Source organism: Pleurodeles waltl, chromosome 9 (genome assembly GCF_031143425.1).
Source record: "Pleurodeles waltl isolate 20211129_DDA chromosome 9, aPleWal1.hap1.20221129, whole genome shotgun sequence".
Classification (NCBI taxonomy): Eukaryota; Metazoa; Chordata; class Amphibia; order Caudata; family Salamandridae; genus Pleurodeles; species Pleurodeles waltl.
Window position 1 is genome coordinate 873,302,560 of NC_090448.1, and position 17,640 is coordinate 873,320,199.

The 17,640-nt window shown below is 50.2% G+C and overlaps 1 protein-coding gene across 4 annotated transcripts in view; it reads right to left on the bottom strand.

Annotated features, from left to right (window-relative positions):
• Window positions 1-17,640, bottom strand: part of DGLUCY (D-glutamate cyclase) — a 396,105-nt gene that overhangs the window by 179,181 nt on the left and 199,284 nt on the right. The gene's annotated exons all lie outside the window — the stretch shown is intronic.

Sequence of the window (17,640 nt, forward strand, 5' to 3'; positions counted from 1 at the left end):
CCTCTCAAGCGAAGCTCGGCTTGGGAAGGTCAAAGTTCGGAATTCCAAGCGCCAAAACGCGTAACAAAACTGAATAAGTTGCATCAGTATTTTTAGGAAACGACTACCTTTGAAGTATTGTTACGAATAGCTTTATAGTGCTAAAACCGTTCCCCTGTTTTAGAGAACCAGAAGAATGGGTAAGAAGATGATGAAAGACAGGGATGTTGGAGGATGCGAGGGTCTGGGTAACACACAAGGCTCTGGTGCAAAGTCTGGGGGGAAAATAAGAGGTGAGATGGCATCTATGTGAGTGTTTATTGAAGGCTGTGCGAAGGTCTATAGGAAGCAATGAACTTTGTACGATGGGCTATGTGAACATCGTATATGGGTATAAATATACAAAAAAAAACATCATCTGGAGCACACAAACATATAAGTAATTAGTTGTCAGATATAATGGATTCACAAAAGTCTATAATCAATCTAATTTTAGCAAACCAACCATCAAAGAAAAAATGTAAAGTGGCTTGTATGTGGCAAGTAAATGTAACAAATCTTTTAATAGACATAAATATGTACACTACAAATTACATCCCATATTGACCAATATTTCAATATTGCAACAACGTTGAAATCTGTCGGTATAGAAACCAACCTACTTGATCACATTACTCAACAGTTGGGCCATGGACCTAATGTTACACTCATATACCCAAAATTTAAAACAAAATCAAACAATAAGGTCCAAGGTAAATCCATCCAAGAATAATCCTGCTTGTAGTTATGGAATTCAGCCGACACGTGTTTCGTCCTATTACGGACTTTATCAAGGCTGATTGAACAACAACAAAAATTAGAATATTTTTACCAACAACATAATTGAAAAACATAAAACATTAAAACAATTCAATACTCTCAATATATTGGCACCATATGTGCTAATTCAGGTGTCAGATTAGTAACCATCGAGAGCTATACAGAAAAAACAAGCCACATACCATAACCAACACCACATGTGTGTGATATATAAACCAGACAAAAATGTCTAACCCAATATACCAAGTGAGACTCCAAAAAGAAGGAAAGAAGTGACCAAGAATAGAATGAGAAAAATACAAGTAGTCACTAAAATTAAAGTTGTGAATTTACAAGCAATTTTGTGACTAGCAAAGTTCCACACTGACATAAGTTTTAAATATTATGTTAGTACCTCCTTATGGAAAGTCTTCATTCATGAAATTCTAGAGAGTCACCAAAGGTATATAAACAGGAATTGAGCTAGTCACAAAATTGCTTGTAAATTCACAACTTTAATTTTAGTCACTACTTGTATTTTTCTCATTCTATTCTTGGTCACTTCTTTCCTTCTTTTTGGAGTCTCACTTGGTATATTGGGTTAGAGATTTTTGTCTGATTTATATATCACACACATGTGGTGTTGGTTGTGGTATGTGGCTTGTTTTTTCTGTATAGCTCTCAATGGTTACTAATCTGACACCTGTATTAGCACATATGGTGCCAATATATTGAGAGGATTGAATTGTTCTAATGTTTGATGTTTTTCAATTAGGTTGTTGGTAAAAATATTCTAATTTTTGTTGTTGTTCAATCAGCCTTGATAAAGTCCGTAATAGGACGAAACACGTGTCGGCTGAATTCCATAACTACAAGCAGGATTATTCTTGGATGGACTTACCTTGGACCTTATTGTTTGATTTTGTATTACATTTTGGGTATATAAGTGTAACATTAGGTCCATGGCCCAACTGTTGAGTAATGTGTTCAAGTAGGTTGGTTTCTATACCGACAGATTTCAACGTTGTTGCAATATTGAAATATTGGTCAATATGGGATGTAATTTGTAATGTACATATTTATGTCTATTAAAAGACTTGTTACATTTACTCACCACATACAAGCCACTTTATTTTTTTTCTTTGATGGTTGGTTTCCAAAAATTAGATTGATTATAGACGTTTATGAATCCATTATATCTGACAACGAATTACTTTATGTTTGTGTGCTCCACACTATGTTTTTTGTATATTTGTATTCACTGGTTTAGGTTTGGCCCTATCCCAGTATACATGTTTGGCAACAAATATGTTTATTTGTGTATGAGCACCTTTGTTACATCTTTTATAGATTACAGGAGGATGCGGCCAGTATAAGGTCTTTGTTGCCATATTTATATTGTTTATATTATCGGATATGGGTATATGAGGGTCTAATGGTGCATATCTGTAGACCTTGCGGAATTGGGCTGACATTGTGGTGTCTGGGCAGACTAAGTCAATCAAGCTTCCCCATGCAGGCCCATCAAGTCAACTGAGCTTGGCCTTTTCTCCAGGACTGGCTGACTTTTTGTCGGGCACAGTACAAGCCTACGTGCAGGCAGGTAGGTCCTACTTCTCTGCACAGCGCAAGCAACATATCTAGGCTTCCTGCCACATTTGACAGAATATGAACAGTTTGGGAAGGTTAAAGTAGTGAACTGTACTCCATAACTTTGATGATCGCTCTGTGAAGGAAGATGACCACAACCCAGAAAATGGGGAAGCGGTGGGATTCACTGTAGCATGGGAACCCTAGCTAAGAAAGTGGAATCTGAGTGGTCCTATTTACAGGTTGAAGATAGCTCCTTCAGCAGTACCAAAGGTCACTGTCAGCACCTTTGATATGGATGTTTCCATTTCAGCATGTCAGAGAGCCAGGACAAATAGATCTGAAATGTGACATAAGTTAATGCCACAAATGAGGACGAAGTGCTGATGAGGGTTTGATGGCTAATGGTGTCAAATGCATCAGAAAGGTCAATTAGAAATAGAAGGCTGGGCTCTCCTTTGTCTATGATTAGGATAGCGTCTTTCAAAGCTTATTTGGTAGCTCTCTCAGTGCTGCAGTGTCATGTAAAACGTATTAAATAATTGAGAAGGCATTTTACACTAATATTTTACTGTAACTGGATGACAACGTTTTATTTTATAGTCTTTACCGCAGACAGGAGATGGGTCAGTGGTTGTTTAGGTTGCCACGGTCATAACTAAGGCCCTTATTATGACATTGGCGGTAAGTGCCGCTTACTGACATGCTGACTGCCGCCAACATTCCGCGACTGCGGCGGTATACCGCTACGCATATTATGACCCACACATAGAAATCCGCCACTATACAGACACACATACAAGTCCACCAGCCCAAAGGTCAGTGATAATCGGAGGTACCAAAACCCACACCGTTACGCCAACAGAAATACGCCCATAGCATTATGACCCACGAATCACTGCGGCGGACATTCAATCGTGGTAAACCAATGGCCGTACATCCTGCTGCGCTCAAAATACACACACACACTAACAAAACAACACCACATTGGACAATTCAACCTACACACACCTGACACACATACACACACCACACCCACACCCACAAACCACTATAAAACACCCACCCACATTACCCACAACCCTGTACCACTACAAACAATTTACAAAAGGGAGAGAGACACACCAGGAGCACCCACAGAACCAGGGCCATAGAACACCATCACCCATACACCATCCACCCACATCACAGCACACACCCCAACACATCACCCCACACACCCTCACACACACCACTCACACTACACCCATGGCACCACAAAGACACCCCAGGTTCTCAGAGGAGGAGCTAAGGGTCATGGTGCAGGAAATCATCCAGGTAGGGCCATAGCTATTTGGAGCACAGGTGCATGAGACATCCATTGCTAGGAAGATGGAGCTATGGCAGAGAGTTGTGGACAGGGTCAACGCCGTGGGACAGCATTCCAGAACAAGGGATGACATCAGGAAGAGGTGGAACGACCTACGGGGGAAAGTGCGTTCCATGGTAGCAAGACATCAGATAGCTGTACAGAGGACTGGTAGTGGACCCCCACCTCCTCCCCCACAGCTAACAACATGAGAGGAGCAGGTCTTGGCAATCATGCATCCTGAGGGCCTGGCAGGAGTAGCAGGAGGACTGGACTCTGGTAAGTCAAATCTTGACTACTTTCATCCCCCCACCTGCATGTCATCACATACCTTCACCCCTACCCTCAACCCATCACCTCACATATACCCCACCATCACAACCCACCCATCCCAGTAACCAGCACTGCATGACCACCAATGCATGGACACCGCTCACAGCCCTGCATGAACACCCATCACCACAGCATGCACACTAGTGACAATCACTTAGCCAACCAAATCACAACTCACACAAGCCAAAGCTGCCTTGGTAATAATAACCATAGGGGGAAACATACCCATGCACAAGATGTCACACGCAGTAACAATACCACTGCTTTCACATACCCACAGGACCCCCCACACAACGTCATCGGAGAGGAGGTGCCAGCAACATCCAACCCCACCTCCCCAGAAGAAGCCAACAGTGATGACAGCAGCTCTGCACGCCTGGATCTGGATGACCAACCGGGCCCATTAGGGACCTCTGGACAGTCGGTGACCCAGGCACAGTCCCATACCACCACAGAGCCTCCCCCTCAGGAAACACCAACACAGCACCCACCCAGTGGGCCCAACCCTCTGTCCCCAGGACACGTCAGTCAGCAGTGTGTCCACCACTACAGGGACCCCAGGCAACCCTACAAACAAAGGACGATCAGGGACCTGGGGTCAGTGGCAGCGGGCACACGGTTCAGGGGACAGAGGCAGAGGACCACAGGGAAGCTGGGAGGACTGCTGTGCGACAGGGGGAGGACAGGCCCAGGGAATCGACTCTCCACAAGGCACTCACCAACAGCCTGGGAGCATACCACCATTCCCACGAGACCATGGGCCAGATACTACTGGCCAAGTTGCAGGAGACCCAGTGGCTGCAGGAGGGACAGTACCTGGGGATCAGGGAGGACCTTGAGGCACATCCACACCAACCTGGTCACCATTGCAGGGGTGCTGGCAGACATGGCCAACACCATGAGGGAGGCAATGGCACACCAATGGGCCCCTGGCACTAGCCACACAAATGAACAGCCCTCCATCTCTGCTGACACTAGTGGACAGGAGGCCCCGCCACAGAAACAACAGGCCACCAGCACCAGTCCCCCTGCAGGAGGAGAACCACCCGGCAAAAGGTCCATGCAATCCAGGCAGAAGCCAGAGAACATTGCCAAGACCCCTGCCAGGAAATAAGACTCCCATGAATGTCACCCTTGTGTCCCACTATGTCACCCTGTCCACTTTGAACTGCCATTACTCCATTTCCTATGCCCCCTTGGACAATGCACCTGTGATACCAATAGACTGGACTCTATCCTGGACCTTCTTCCATTAGCAACCCAGCCCATTGCAATACCCCCTCCACTTATTAGCACATAAATAAACACCCTTTGAACAAATACAAGTATGGAGTCTGTCAACTGATTGAAATATGTAATTGTTTAACAAGCTGTAAACATTGCAATTCAACTGTACAGTTATGCATACATAGGTATGACCTGTAGAGGGCAGCAATAAACACACCAGGAACCAGAGTGGGGCACAGATATCTGAAAATAGAGATGCCAAAGGGTACAGTAAGTGGCCATAGAATTTGGAAAATCAGGCTGCCATGTACAATGTCCAACACAAAACTGCAATGGAAGGTGAAGTTACAGTGTCTTAGCTGTGTGTCACGGGAGGAACTGTTGAATTATAGTTGTTCTGTTGTCCACATCCTCTTCCTCTGCCTCCTCTTCGTCACTGTCCACAGGCTCCACCGCTGCCACACGACCATCTCCAGCCTCATCCTTTTGCAGAAAAGGCACCTGGCGTCTCAAGGCCAGGTTGTGCAACATGCAACATGCAATGATGATCTGGCACCCTTTCCTGGGTGAGTAGCACAAGGATCCACCTATCAGATGGAGGCACCAGAATCTGGCCTTCAGGAGGCAAAAGGTGCGCTCAATGATCCTCCTTGTTCGCCCATGTTCCTCATTGTAACGTTCCTCTGCCCTTGTCCTGGCATTCCTCACTGGTGTCAGTAGCCATGAGAGATTGGGGTAACCAGAGTCACCTGTAAATACTGAGGGATACCTGTTAGCCAGACACTCACCCTTAGGGCCAACCCCACACCCATATACCAACAGACACTGGGTGGGGACCATGGGCTCACCTATTAGCCGCACCCTGTGCCTCTGGAGTTGAGACATCACATATGGAATGCTGCTATTCCTCAAGATAAAGGCATCATGCACAGACCCAGGATACCTTGCATTCACATGGGAGATGTACTGGTCCGCCAGGAACACTATCTGCCCATTCAGAGAGTGAAAGCTCTTTCGATTTCTGAACACCTGTTCATTTCTCCGGGGGGGAAGGGGGACAAAGGCAATATGTGTACCATCAATAGCACCAATGATGTTGGGTATATGTCCCAGTGCATAGAAGTCAGCCTTCACTGTGGCCAAATCCTCCACCTGGGTGAATACGATGTAGCTGCGCATCTATTTCATCAGGGCTGACAACACTCTGGTCAGCATGTTTGAGAACATAGGCTGTGACATCCCTGCTGCCATGGCCACTGTTGCTTGGAAGGACCCACTTGCCAAGAAATTGAGCACTGACAGGACCTGCACAAGAGGGGGGATACCAGTGGGGTGGTGGATAGCTGAGATCAGGTCTGGCTCCAATTGGGCCCACAGCTCTTGGATTGTGGCCCTATCAAGTCTGTAGGTAAAGATAATGTGCCTGTCCTCCATTGTCGCCAGGCCGACCAGGGGTCTGTACACGGGGGTATGTCTCAATCTCCTATTCATCCTCAGCCGTTGAACTCTAGGGTGAAAAACGGTGAGCAGATGGTCATATTCAAAGATATCCTCAGAATAAAATGCCTTGCATTTTTTTACAGAAACAGTATGTGAATGTGTAGGTCCGTTGATGTGCCTATGTCTGCTGTGACGCAGTTAGGTGCCTTGGCCTGTTCCCCCCTAAAATGGCAGCCGTCTGACCTGTGAGGAGGGACAAGTGGAAATGAGGTAATTAAGCTGACGTTGTGCGCCGTTGCGGGAGGTGGTCGACGACTGCCGTGCAACACCTCATTGGTTATCATTGGGGCCTACGGGTTCCAGGAGCTAATAGTGATGTACGACGGCGGTGACGGTATGCACCGCCACGGACGTGACGGACATTTTCTATCTGTTCACTCACTTGCTACCTGACCTTCAACAGGAGGGGACCTACACTGCAAGTGCTGCTGTGACCTGTGTCTGGAAGCGATCATGGCTCGAGTATCTGGGGAAAGGGCCCCTGCCTTCACTTCCGACGAGTTGGAGAGACTAGTGGATGGGGTCCTACCCCAGTACCGTTTACTTTATGGTCCTCCAGACCAACAGGTGAGTACACTGTGAGCACAATGCATGGGGCATGAATGTATGGAGTGCTGTGAGTGTAAGCATTGTGTGGGGGGCGTGGCTGAGGGGTCCTGGGCGGAGTGCTGCATGTATGCTGGGCAATGTCTCTGCGTAAGGGGATGGGAGGGATATGGTGGGCCATGAGTGTAACAGGCCGGACGGTATGACTAATACCTTTTCTTATGTATCTTTTTCTGCAGGTCAGCGCCCATCAGAAAAAGGGTATTTGGCGTGCCATCGCCAAGGAGGTGCGGACCCTGGGGGTCTTTGACAGGCAGAGCATCCACTGTCGCAAACGGTGGGAGGACCTGCGCCGCTGAGAAAGGAAGACGGCAGAGGCCCAGCTGGGGATGGCCTCCCAACGAGGAAGGGGTGCCCGTCATACCCTGACCCCCCTGATGTTCTGCATCCTGGCGGTGGCCTATCCGGAGTTGAATGGGCGCTTGAAGGCATCACAGCAGCCACAAGGGGGTGAGTACAGTTTCAGAATCATGAAATTGGGTGTGTTGAGGTGTTATCTGGGTGGGGGATGTGGGTCTGTGGGTGCCCCTAGGCCAGGATGAACATGGCCAGGTAAGGTTTCATGATGGCAGGCTCAGATGCACTCCAGTCCCAATAATGCTAGTGGACATCTACTACTGGGCAGGGTTCTGTGGGTTTCAGCTGTGCTGCTATTGGCGTTAGGCATTGTACCCCATAACCTGGTGACTAGCATTATAACTGTTAGTTCATGGCCTAGTGCGTAGGGCTGTTCCCTGTGTGTTGTGTACGTCAATGGTGGTGTTGTTGCTGGCATTGACCAAGTGTATCCTCTGTCTCCCCCCCCATTTTGTTTTGTCACCCTGTCCTTGTGTGCATTAGCATCATCCGGCAGAGGAGCAGAGGCACCGGCGATGGAGGGAGCTGCATCCCACATGGCCCAAGAGGCCGAATCCACCGACTGAGAGGGCACCAGAGGGATGGAGGGCGAGGGGAGCAGCACAGCGGAGACTGGATGGGACAGTTCAGACAGCGACGCCTCCTCCGATGGAAGCTCCCTGGTGGTGGCGGACACCTCAGCGCCCACCCCAACTACAAGTAAGGCCGCCACCCCCGTACCAGCACCGCCCTCCCAGCAGCCCCTCAGCGTGTTTCCTGTGCCCGCTCACCCAGGAGGGTGGGCATCTCCTTCGTCCCAGGCACCTCAGGGCCAGCCCCAGTCAGCCCTGCTGCCCTCAGTGAGGAGGCTATTGACCTCCTGAGATCCATCTCTGTTGGGCAGTCAACCATACTGAATGCCATCCAAGGGCTGGCAGGGCATTTGCAACAAACAAATGAATTCCTGGAGGGCATTCACTCCGGCGTGGCGGCCCAACAGAGATCATTCCAAGCTCTGGCCAACTCCGTGATGACAGCCATTGTCCCTGTCTCTAACCTCCCCCCTCCAACTTCCTCTACCCAGTCCCAATCCCCTCAACCCCAGCGTAGCCCAAGCACACCTTCAGACCAGCATGCACCCAAATCAACACACAGAAGTGGCTCAGGCAAACACAAGCACCACACTTCATCCCATAGGCACTCACACAATCACCATCCAGATGCAGACACACCAACATCCACTGCCTCTACTGTGTCCCCCTCCTCCTCCTCGTCCATCTCCCTCCCAGTAGTGTCTCCACTCACACCTGCATGCACTACATCCTCATCCACTACCTCCATCACCATCACGCCTATCACTACACGCCCCTCACTGGCAGTCACCACCCCCACATCCATGCACACGTACCCTGTGTCCTCTCCCACTGTATCTGTGCCCCCTCCTCCCAAAGTACACAAACGCAAGCACTCAGACACCCAACAGCCATCCACCTCACAACAGCATCCAGCCCATGCACCTGCACCCAAACACAGCAGACACCTCCTACAACCACTCCCTCGTCCTCCACTCCCAAACCTTCACCCTCTTCTGGCCCCGGTGTCCCTAAAAGGCTTTTCCTCTCCACCTTTGACCTATTCCCTGCCCCTTCCCCCCGTCCTTCACTTCGGGCCAGGGTGGGCAGAACCCAGGCCAGCACCTCAGCCACCCAGTCCACGGCCACTGTAGTTTCTGCAGCTCCTGCAGGTGTGAGAGGCTCCAAGGAGACACCTGTCAGCACTGCCAGTGTGCCTGCACCAGCTGCCAAGGGCAAGAAGGGTCCACCAGCTAGCAGGGGCAAGGAGGCACCACAAACTAGCAAGGGCAAGGAGGCACCACCAGCTAGTAAGGGCAAGGAGGCACCAGCAGCTAGCAAGGGCAAGGAGGCACCACCAGATAGCAAGGGCAAAAAGGGACCGCCAGCTACCAAGGGCAGGAAGGAAACACCAGCTGGCAGAAGCAAAGAGGCACCACCAGCTGCCGAGGGCAAGGAAAAAGGTACAGACGCCGCAGGCAGGATGGATCTGGTGCCTGGTGCTGGAGCAGCATCTGGGCAAACAACACCAGCCATGGCACTTCAGCCGTCCGAGGCTGCGGGGGAAGGGTTGGAGCCTCCCACCACCACCACTGACAGTACAGCCACCTGCACCGCCAGCAGCAGCAGCCCCAGTGGGCTGCCGTCCGAGGCTGCAGGGGAAGGGCTGGAGCCTCCCACCACCACAGACAACACTGGCACCTGCACCACCAGTAGCACCACTGCCAGCAGCAGCAGCCCCAGTGGGCAGCCCTCCGAGGCTGCAGGGGAAGGGCTGGAGCCTGCCCCCACCATTGACAGCACTGCCACCTGCACCGCCACCTGCACTGCCGCCAGCACCGCCACCTGCACCACCACCTGCACCACTGCCAGCAGCAGCAGCCCCATTGGGCAGCCGCTAACGCCGGCGGGCAGTGTGTAGTCGTGCCTACATGGGCTGTAGTGCGTCCTGGTCCCTGCAACAACTGTAGGTGTGACACCCAGGTGAGGGACTGTGACCTTGCACCATCCAGGATCTGCATTGCTGGGCACAAAGCCCCCTCCAGAACCAGTGGAAGAAGGCATCCACTCACCCCCTCCTTGCCAGGATGAAGCACACAGGGCACAAGGCCCCCTCCAGAACCAGTGGAGAAGCCATCCACTTGAGAGACTGTGGCTTTGCACTCCCCAGGACGGACCAAGCAGTGGGCAAACCACCCACTAGAGATACTGTGGCTTTGCACTCCCCAGGACCAAGCAGAGGGCAAACCATCCACTAGAGAGACTGTGGCCTTGCACTCCCCACTACAAAGCAGTGGGCAAACCACCCACTAGAGAGACTGTGGCTTTGCACTCCCCAGGACATCGCAGAGGGAATGTAGCCCCCTCCAGGAGCAGTGCCATTTAACCATCTTCCGGCTGAGGTGCCCCCTCTTCCCCTTCCACCTGAGGTGCCTGTGTATCTTGGACCTGATGCCCCAGCAGTGTTCTCTCCGAATTAAGGCAGGAGTCAAATGTGGCCTTTTCCTATGTGTTATGGCCCTGTGGGCCACGGACATTTTTGACTGGGCATTTTCCCTCCATTTGTATATATTGTAAATACTGTTTTGTGCTTTAAGGACGTATTTCTCAAAATGTATATTATTACTGGCTTTACTCATTTCCTTTTGTCCTTGTGTTATTTCTGAGGGGAACGGGGTGGATATGTAATGTTGTTCCACCTGTTTGTGTGTATGGTTTTGGGGTTGGGGGTGTTGCGTGTTTGTGTCACTCTCTTTTTCCTCCCCCCTCCCTTGTGTGCTAGGTGCGGTACTCACCGTGGTCATCTTCGCCGGTGTTCGTGTTCCTGGTGTAGTGGGAGGTATACCAGCATGGGGAAGATCTGCAGTTCGGGCTCTATGGTGTTGTGGTTCTTCCTTGAGTGTTGAGAGGTGAGTCGTTTCCCTTCTGTGTACTGTTTCCGCCGTGCTTTTGATAGCGTTGGTACCGCCCCGGAAACGGTGGCGGATTGGTGTCTTGTAATACAATGGGCGGTACATTGTCTTCTGCCTGGCTGTTGGCGGTTACCGCCGCAGTGCTTGTTGCTACCGTAGTGGCGGTCGGTGTGTTAAAGTGGCTGTCTGTGTTGGCGGTTTCCACCGTGGTCAAAATTCCATTTGTTTTACCACCTGCCTGTTGGCGGTATTACCGCACCTTTATCACCGACCGCCAGGGTTGTAATGAGGGCCTACATTTCTTTAGTAGAGGGAAGCTTTACCCTGTTGGGTGTATTGGAGACAGGATGTGTGAAAGAGGTGCCCAGTATGTTGAGAAGCGGTGTGAGTACTTCCCTGGAAAGGGATCATAGAATGGTAACAGGTCATATGGTGCAAGGTGGTGGTTTATTTATTGCTGTTAATGTGTTGTATGATCTTCTAGAACATTTCTACAAAGAATGCTTTAGTAGTGCTTCATGGGTCTGTTAAGTGAGGTATGAGTAGGTTTTGCCTGGGGTCGACAATTTGAAAAGGACTCAGGGGGTAATTCCGACTCCCGCCGGCGGCGGTAACCGCACGCCCGGCGGGAGCCGCCGAATGACCGCACCGCGGTCAAATGACCGCGGCGGTCATTCTGAGTTTCCCGCTGGGCTGGCGGGCGACCGCCAGAAGGCCGCCCGCCCGCCCAGCGGGAAACCCCCTTCCACGAGGATGCCGGCTCCGAATGGAGCCGGCGGAGTGGAAGGGGTGCGATGGGTGCAGTTGCACCGTCGCGATTTTCAGTGTCTGCCATGCAGACACTGAAAATCTATGTGGGGCCCTGTTAGACGGCCCCTGCAGTGCCCATGCCAATGGCATGGGCACTGCAGGGGCCCCCAGGGGCCCCACAACACCCGTTCCCGCCAGCCAGGTTCTGGCGGTGAAAACCGCCAGAACCAGGCTGGCGGGAAGGGGGTCGGAATCCCCATGGCGGCGCTGCTTGCAGCGCCGCCGTGGAGGATTCCCTGGGGCAGCGGGAAGCCGGCGGGAAACCGCCGGCTTCCCTTTTCTGACCGCGGCAAATGCCCCCTGAAGCACCGCCAGCCTGTTGGCGGTGCTTCCGCGGTCGTTGGCCCTGGCGGTCCATGACCGCCAGGGTCAGAATGACCCCCTCAGTCTTTACTGGAAAATCGGTGATGGTACACTGACATTGGATATTTTGGATGCTGTGCAAGATGTCTGTGAACTTTCAGTTCTATTGAAGTGTCCTGACATTATACATCGGTGTTTTTTACTTGTTTGCAGTGTGGTCTGTTCAATCAAATTGTGTTGTGGGTGGCACTGAAGCAAGGACATTGTGTGTTGTGCAGGATACAGGCTGCTTCATAGATGCTCTCTCTAATAGTTGTGTAATAGTCATTGTGGCTAAGAGTTTGAGGACTGTCCTTTATTATTTTTTTTTACAGGATTTTCCTCTAGCAGATACCTTAGGCTAGATTATATATCCAAGCTACAAATATACCCTAAGCACCAAAACTTCAATAAAATAAAGATTTAAATGTTTCCATAAATACAATTTTCAAGACACAAAGCATAACACAACTCACAACACGAAACAACAAATAAACCAAAAATAGGCATATTTCCTGAGGAAATTAGGACCCTGAAACATCTGAGGTTAGTACCAACTCTTGACTATACGCCATGTATGAAAAGACTTAGGGTCTCATTACGAGTTTGGCAGTCTTTTAGCAAGACCGCCACGGTGACGGCAGCCAAAAGACCGCCAGTGTTGGGGGTATCCTGCCTGCCGTATTAAGAGTTCGCATAGTATTCTGCCCAAAAACAGCCACAAATCCGACACCGCTATGACATAGGGTTGGAAAGAGGTGGCTGCACCACCTGCACCGCCACGCCGTAAACTTTCCACCCACCACATTACGACCCACAAATGAGCACAGCAGTCCCTCCATGGTGGAAAACCATTGGCGGACTGAACCTTCGCGCTCAGAATACACCCCTGTCAGAGCAGAAAACCACATTGGACAGTTCGAATATCCCACACCGGACACACATCCACACAACACACACACCTACTCAGAGCACTATATAACACCCCCCCACAAACCTTTGTGAAATGAATGATTTACACAGACCCTGAGAAGCCACAATTCAAACATATAGCACATATACATCATAGGCACTCATACACTTCACACTCACCATACACAGCACCACCAACACTATACACACATCATAACTAAACACAAACACTACCACCTACCATCACTCACTTCCAAACACCCCCACCCCAACAAGCAGCTTACACTGCTCCCTACACACATAACACTCCGCCCCAACACAAAAAAGCATGACACGCCAAAAACACCCATGTTTCACCGATGAGGAGTAGCGGGTCATGTTCGATGAAATCCTCAGGGTAGAGCCACAACTCTTTGGAGCACAGGTTAGGCAGACCTCCATAGCAAGGAAAATGGAGTTATGGCATAGAATAGTCGACAGGGTCAACTCAGTAGTCACCCATCCATGCAGAAGGGAGGACATCAGGAAGAGGTGAAACGACATACGGTGGAAGGTGCGTTCAATGGCCTCCAGGCACCAGCTGACGGTAATGAAGACTGGTGGTGGGCCCCCACCACCTCCCCCAGAGTTCACATCGTGGGAGGAGAGGGTCTTGGACATCCTGCATCCTGAGGGCCTGACTAGAATACCTAGAGGATTGGACTGGTGAGAAATTAACACTCCCCTGCCAGTAAGTCGTCCTGTCCAGCATGCCTCCTCACCACCCAATCACTCTCCAAAACACTTAGGGGGTTATTACAACTTTGGAGGAGGTGTTAATCCGTCCCAAAAGTGACGGTAAAGTGACGGATATACCACCAGCCATATTACGAGTTCCATAGGATATAATGGACTCGTAATACGGCTGGTGGTATATCCGTCACTTTACCGTCACTTTTGGGACGGATTAACACCTCCTCCAAAGTTGTAATAACCCCTTAATCTCCCACTACACTTCCTACCTACTCACCTAATGCTCCTCTCCTGCATGCCTCATCGCTACCCACCCCCAATGCCCAAACACTCCCTGCTAAGTGTACGGCTAGCACTGCCAATAACAATCACTATGATTCCCACAATGCACTAGTCCATCCACCACAAAACTTGCATTGTGCATGTCACATCACACCTCATGCATGTATGACAATTGCACTAGCTACAGCAATTGGATGCTTAAACTGAGGACCACTACATGGCAATGACAGCAATGCTATGACACTACACAATGGAAAACTAACCCAAACACAGACACAGCATTGTCACCAAACGAAAGGGCCACTAATCCAGACATACTACCCTGAAATGGTCCAATCCTGGCAATGACAGTAAGGAGGTATACTACATGCACAACAAGCATGCACAACAAGCACAGACAAGAGAAACAACCTTGCATCCACACATACCCACCTACCATTTGTGCACCATACTGCAATGTACAGCCATTCCCAATCCCATACCTAGCAAGCCAGAATGCCCATCAGCTTACAGGGCAAACCAGTCATGTGAACCATCACACAGGAACACAATCAGCCCACTGAGCTAAAGTGACCAGACCTGATACAAAGAGACCCAAGGAGCATGGTAAACATGTCTCAATCCACCATCCACAAACAGTGTTAGGAGTGCAGTACCTGTCAATGCCGTTGCTGGGAATGAAGCCAAGCTGCTGAATGCATCAGACTTAAAGACAACCATACACACCTACAACATGTAACACTCTCTCACTCTAACCACAGGTACCCCTGCCACAGCAACAACGGAGAGGTTACCAGAGACTGCCAGCCCTTCTCAGGATGAATGCCACAGTGACGACAATGGCGCTGGATGTCTGGACAGACAACACCTACCTGGCCCATCTGGGACCCCTGGTCAGTCTACCACTCCCTGCCTCACCCTGCCCACAACAACCCCCCCCCCCCACCTCAACTCAGCCATCCCTTCGTCCCTAAATCTGTGCCCCACCCAAGGACTGGTCAATCAATTGTGTGCCCCACAGTACAAGGACCTGAGTCGACCCCTCACACCCAAGACAATGAAGGTCCTGGTGAAAGAGGGAGTGGGCACACCGTGCCAGGGGCATTGGCACATGGGGACATGGGGCATGGGAGGGGACCTCGGGCCAGAGGACGGGGCACCCAAGGGAGGCATCTAACCAGGAACCCATCTCCCAAGTCCTGCAAGCACTATCCTAGGACAGGATGGGCCAGATCATAACCATGATGGGGGAAAACCAGAGGCAGTAGAGGGAACACCACCAGGAGCTCATGCAGCAGTGGCAGGCCCAAAATGCCACCATAGCCTCCATTGCAGGAGTGCTCAGGGACCTCACCACCATCATGAGTGCTTCCTCCACCCACCAGCAGGACTCTTCCACTAGCCATATCACACCCGAACCTTCTACATCTGTGGCTGCTTGTGGAATGCAAGCCCTGCCAGAGGAGCCGCAGACACCCCTCCCTCTGTCGCTGGAGAACCCCCCGCAAACGTGGACATCCATCCAGACATCCGACTGGAGCAGATGCCAAGACCAAAACCACTGCCAGGAAGTGAACCTCACCAGATAGCTCTCCCTTTTTCGACACTGAGACACCCTGTTCACTGTTCAATGCCTTAACTCCATTTTCCCATGGCCCACGGACACATGACCTCTGCTACCTACAGCTGTGCCACCTACTCTCAGGATTTCTTCTACCATGACCCCATTTATTAGCTGTTTGTCACTCAAGTCACATCAGAACACCCTTGCTCGCAGCCACTGCATATGTGTATTCATTTGTACAGTCACAAAAGTTTGTTTACCTATTTGTCGAAGTGGAATGGGCCACAATCCAACAGGCTGCAAAGGGGGGTATCCTCTGCAGCAGATACAGCACAACAGATATGTGCCAGACTGATGTAAGAGAGTCACCATTGTTGCCACACATCAGAGTAAATCTACACATCTACCCTGCAAAAAGACAAATACAGAGATCACCATGAGGATAGTAGGCATGGTGACAGCTAAAGCCCATATGTAGTCCATAGTGGACATGCCCAGTGTACCAGACAACTAAACAGGGTACGACAGATAACACCTCTACAGCACCAGCCGCAGGAAATGCCTCCCCAAACACTGTACATAGCACCTCTCATGTGCTAAAATCCACAACGTGCACAGAGGTAGGCCCTGTTACAGGATGGGTACAGCCACAGAGAACATTGGGATGATAGGTGCCATAACAGGGACCTACAAATACTTACATACTTATGAGCCAAACCATCGCCCTCTGTAGGTGTGTCATTATGTGTGGGACACTGCTGTTCCTCAGAAAGTAGGAGTCATGCACAGATCCAGGAAACTTGGCTGTCACTTGAGAGATGTATTGGTCTGCCAGACACACCACCTGCACATTGATGGAGCGGTCGTTTTTCCTGTTCCTATACACCTGTTCATTGGCACTGGGAGGGACCAAGGGTATATGAGTGCCATCTACGGCACCTATTACATGAGGGATGTGTCTCACATCATAGAAGTTTGCCTTCACATGGGCCAGATCTCCTCGCTGGGGGAACCTGGTGTAGCTGTCCAGGTGTTTAAAAAAGCACACAGTACATCCTTCAACACAAGACTGAACATGGGCTGTGACATCCCTGCTGCCAAGCCCAATGCTATCTGAAAGGAGTCTGTAGCAAGAAAGTGTAGCACTAACAGACCTTGAACTGTGGGAGGGATGGCAGAGGGATTACATATGGCAGGCAATAGATCTGGCTCCAACTGGGTACATAGTTCCATGATGGTCTGACGATTCAGACAATAGGAATTATTTGCCTCTCCTCCAGCATTGCAAGGTCCACTAGCGGACAGTACACTGGTGCATGTCTCATTCTCCTCAGGACAGGGTATCTAGGATGGAGAGGAGAAATACCACAATGTGAAATGCACACCACACATGTTGGCACAAAAGAACTAACTTGCACACACATAACACTATCCACATGGAGCACACTGCTGGCACATACCATATTGTGCATGCTGAGGCGGCATGGACTTCTCCCTCGATGCACATTGCTGCCCCTGAACAATAGTACCTGACATACATCACATGTGTCAAGTTCTGCCTGTATGTAGTCATGCCATATACCTATATGGTGACACCGCCAATCAGTCAACGAGTATCTGGACATGCTGGTCATCAGACACCCAGCCACATAGGGTCACTGTGCCATGCATCTCACATGTATGTGCCAAAACATGATGGCACCACTTAGGCTTAACCCCACTCACTGACATATAAGGTGTATGGCGCACTTATTTTACTGCATAATGGCATGATATGTGCCTAAAATGGCAGCCGTA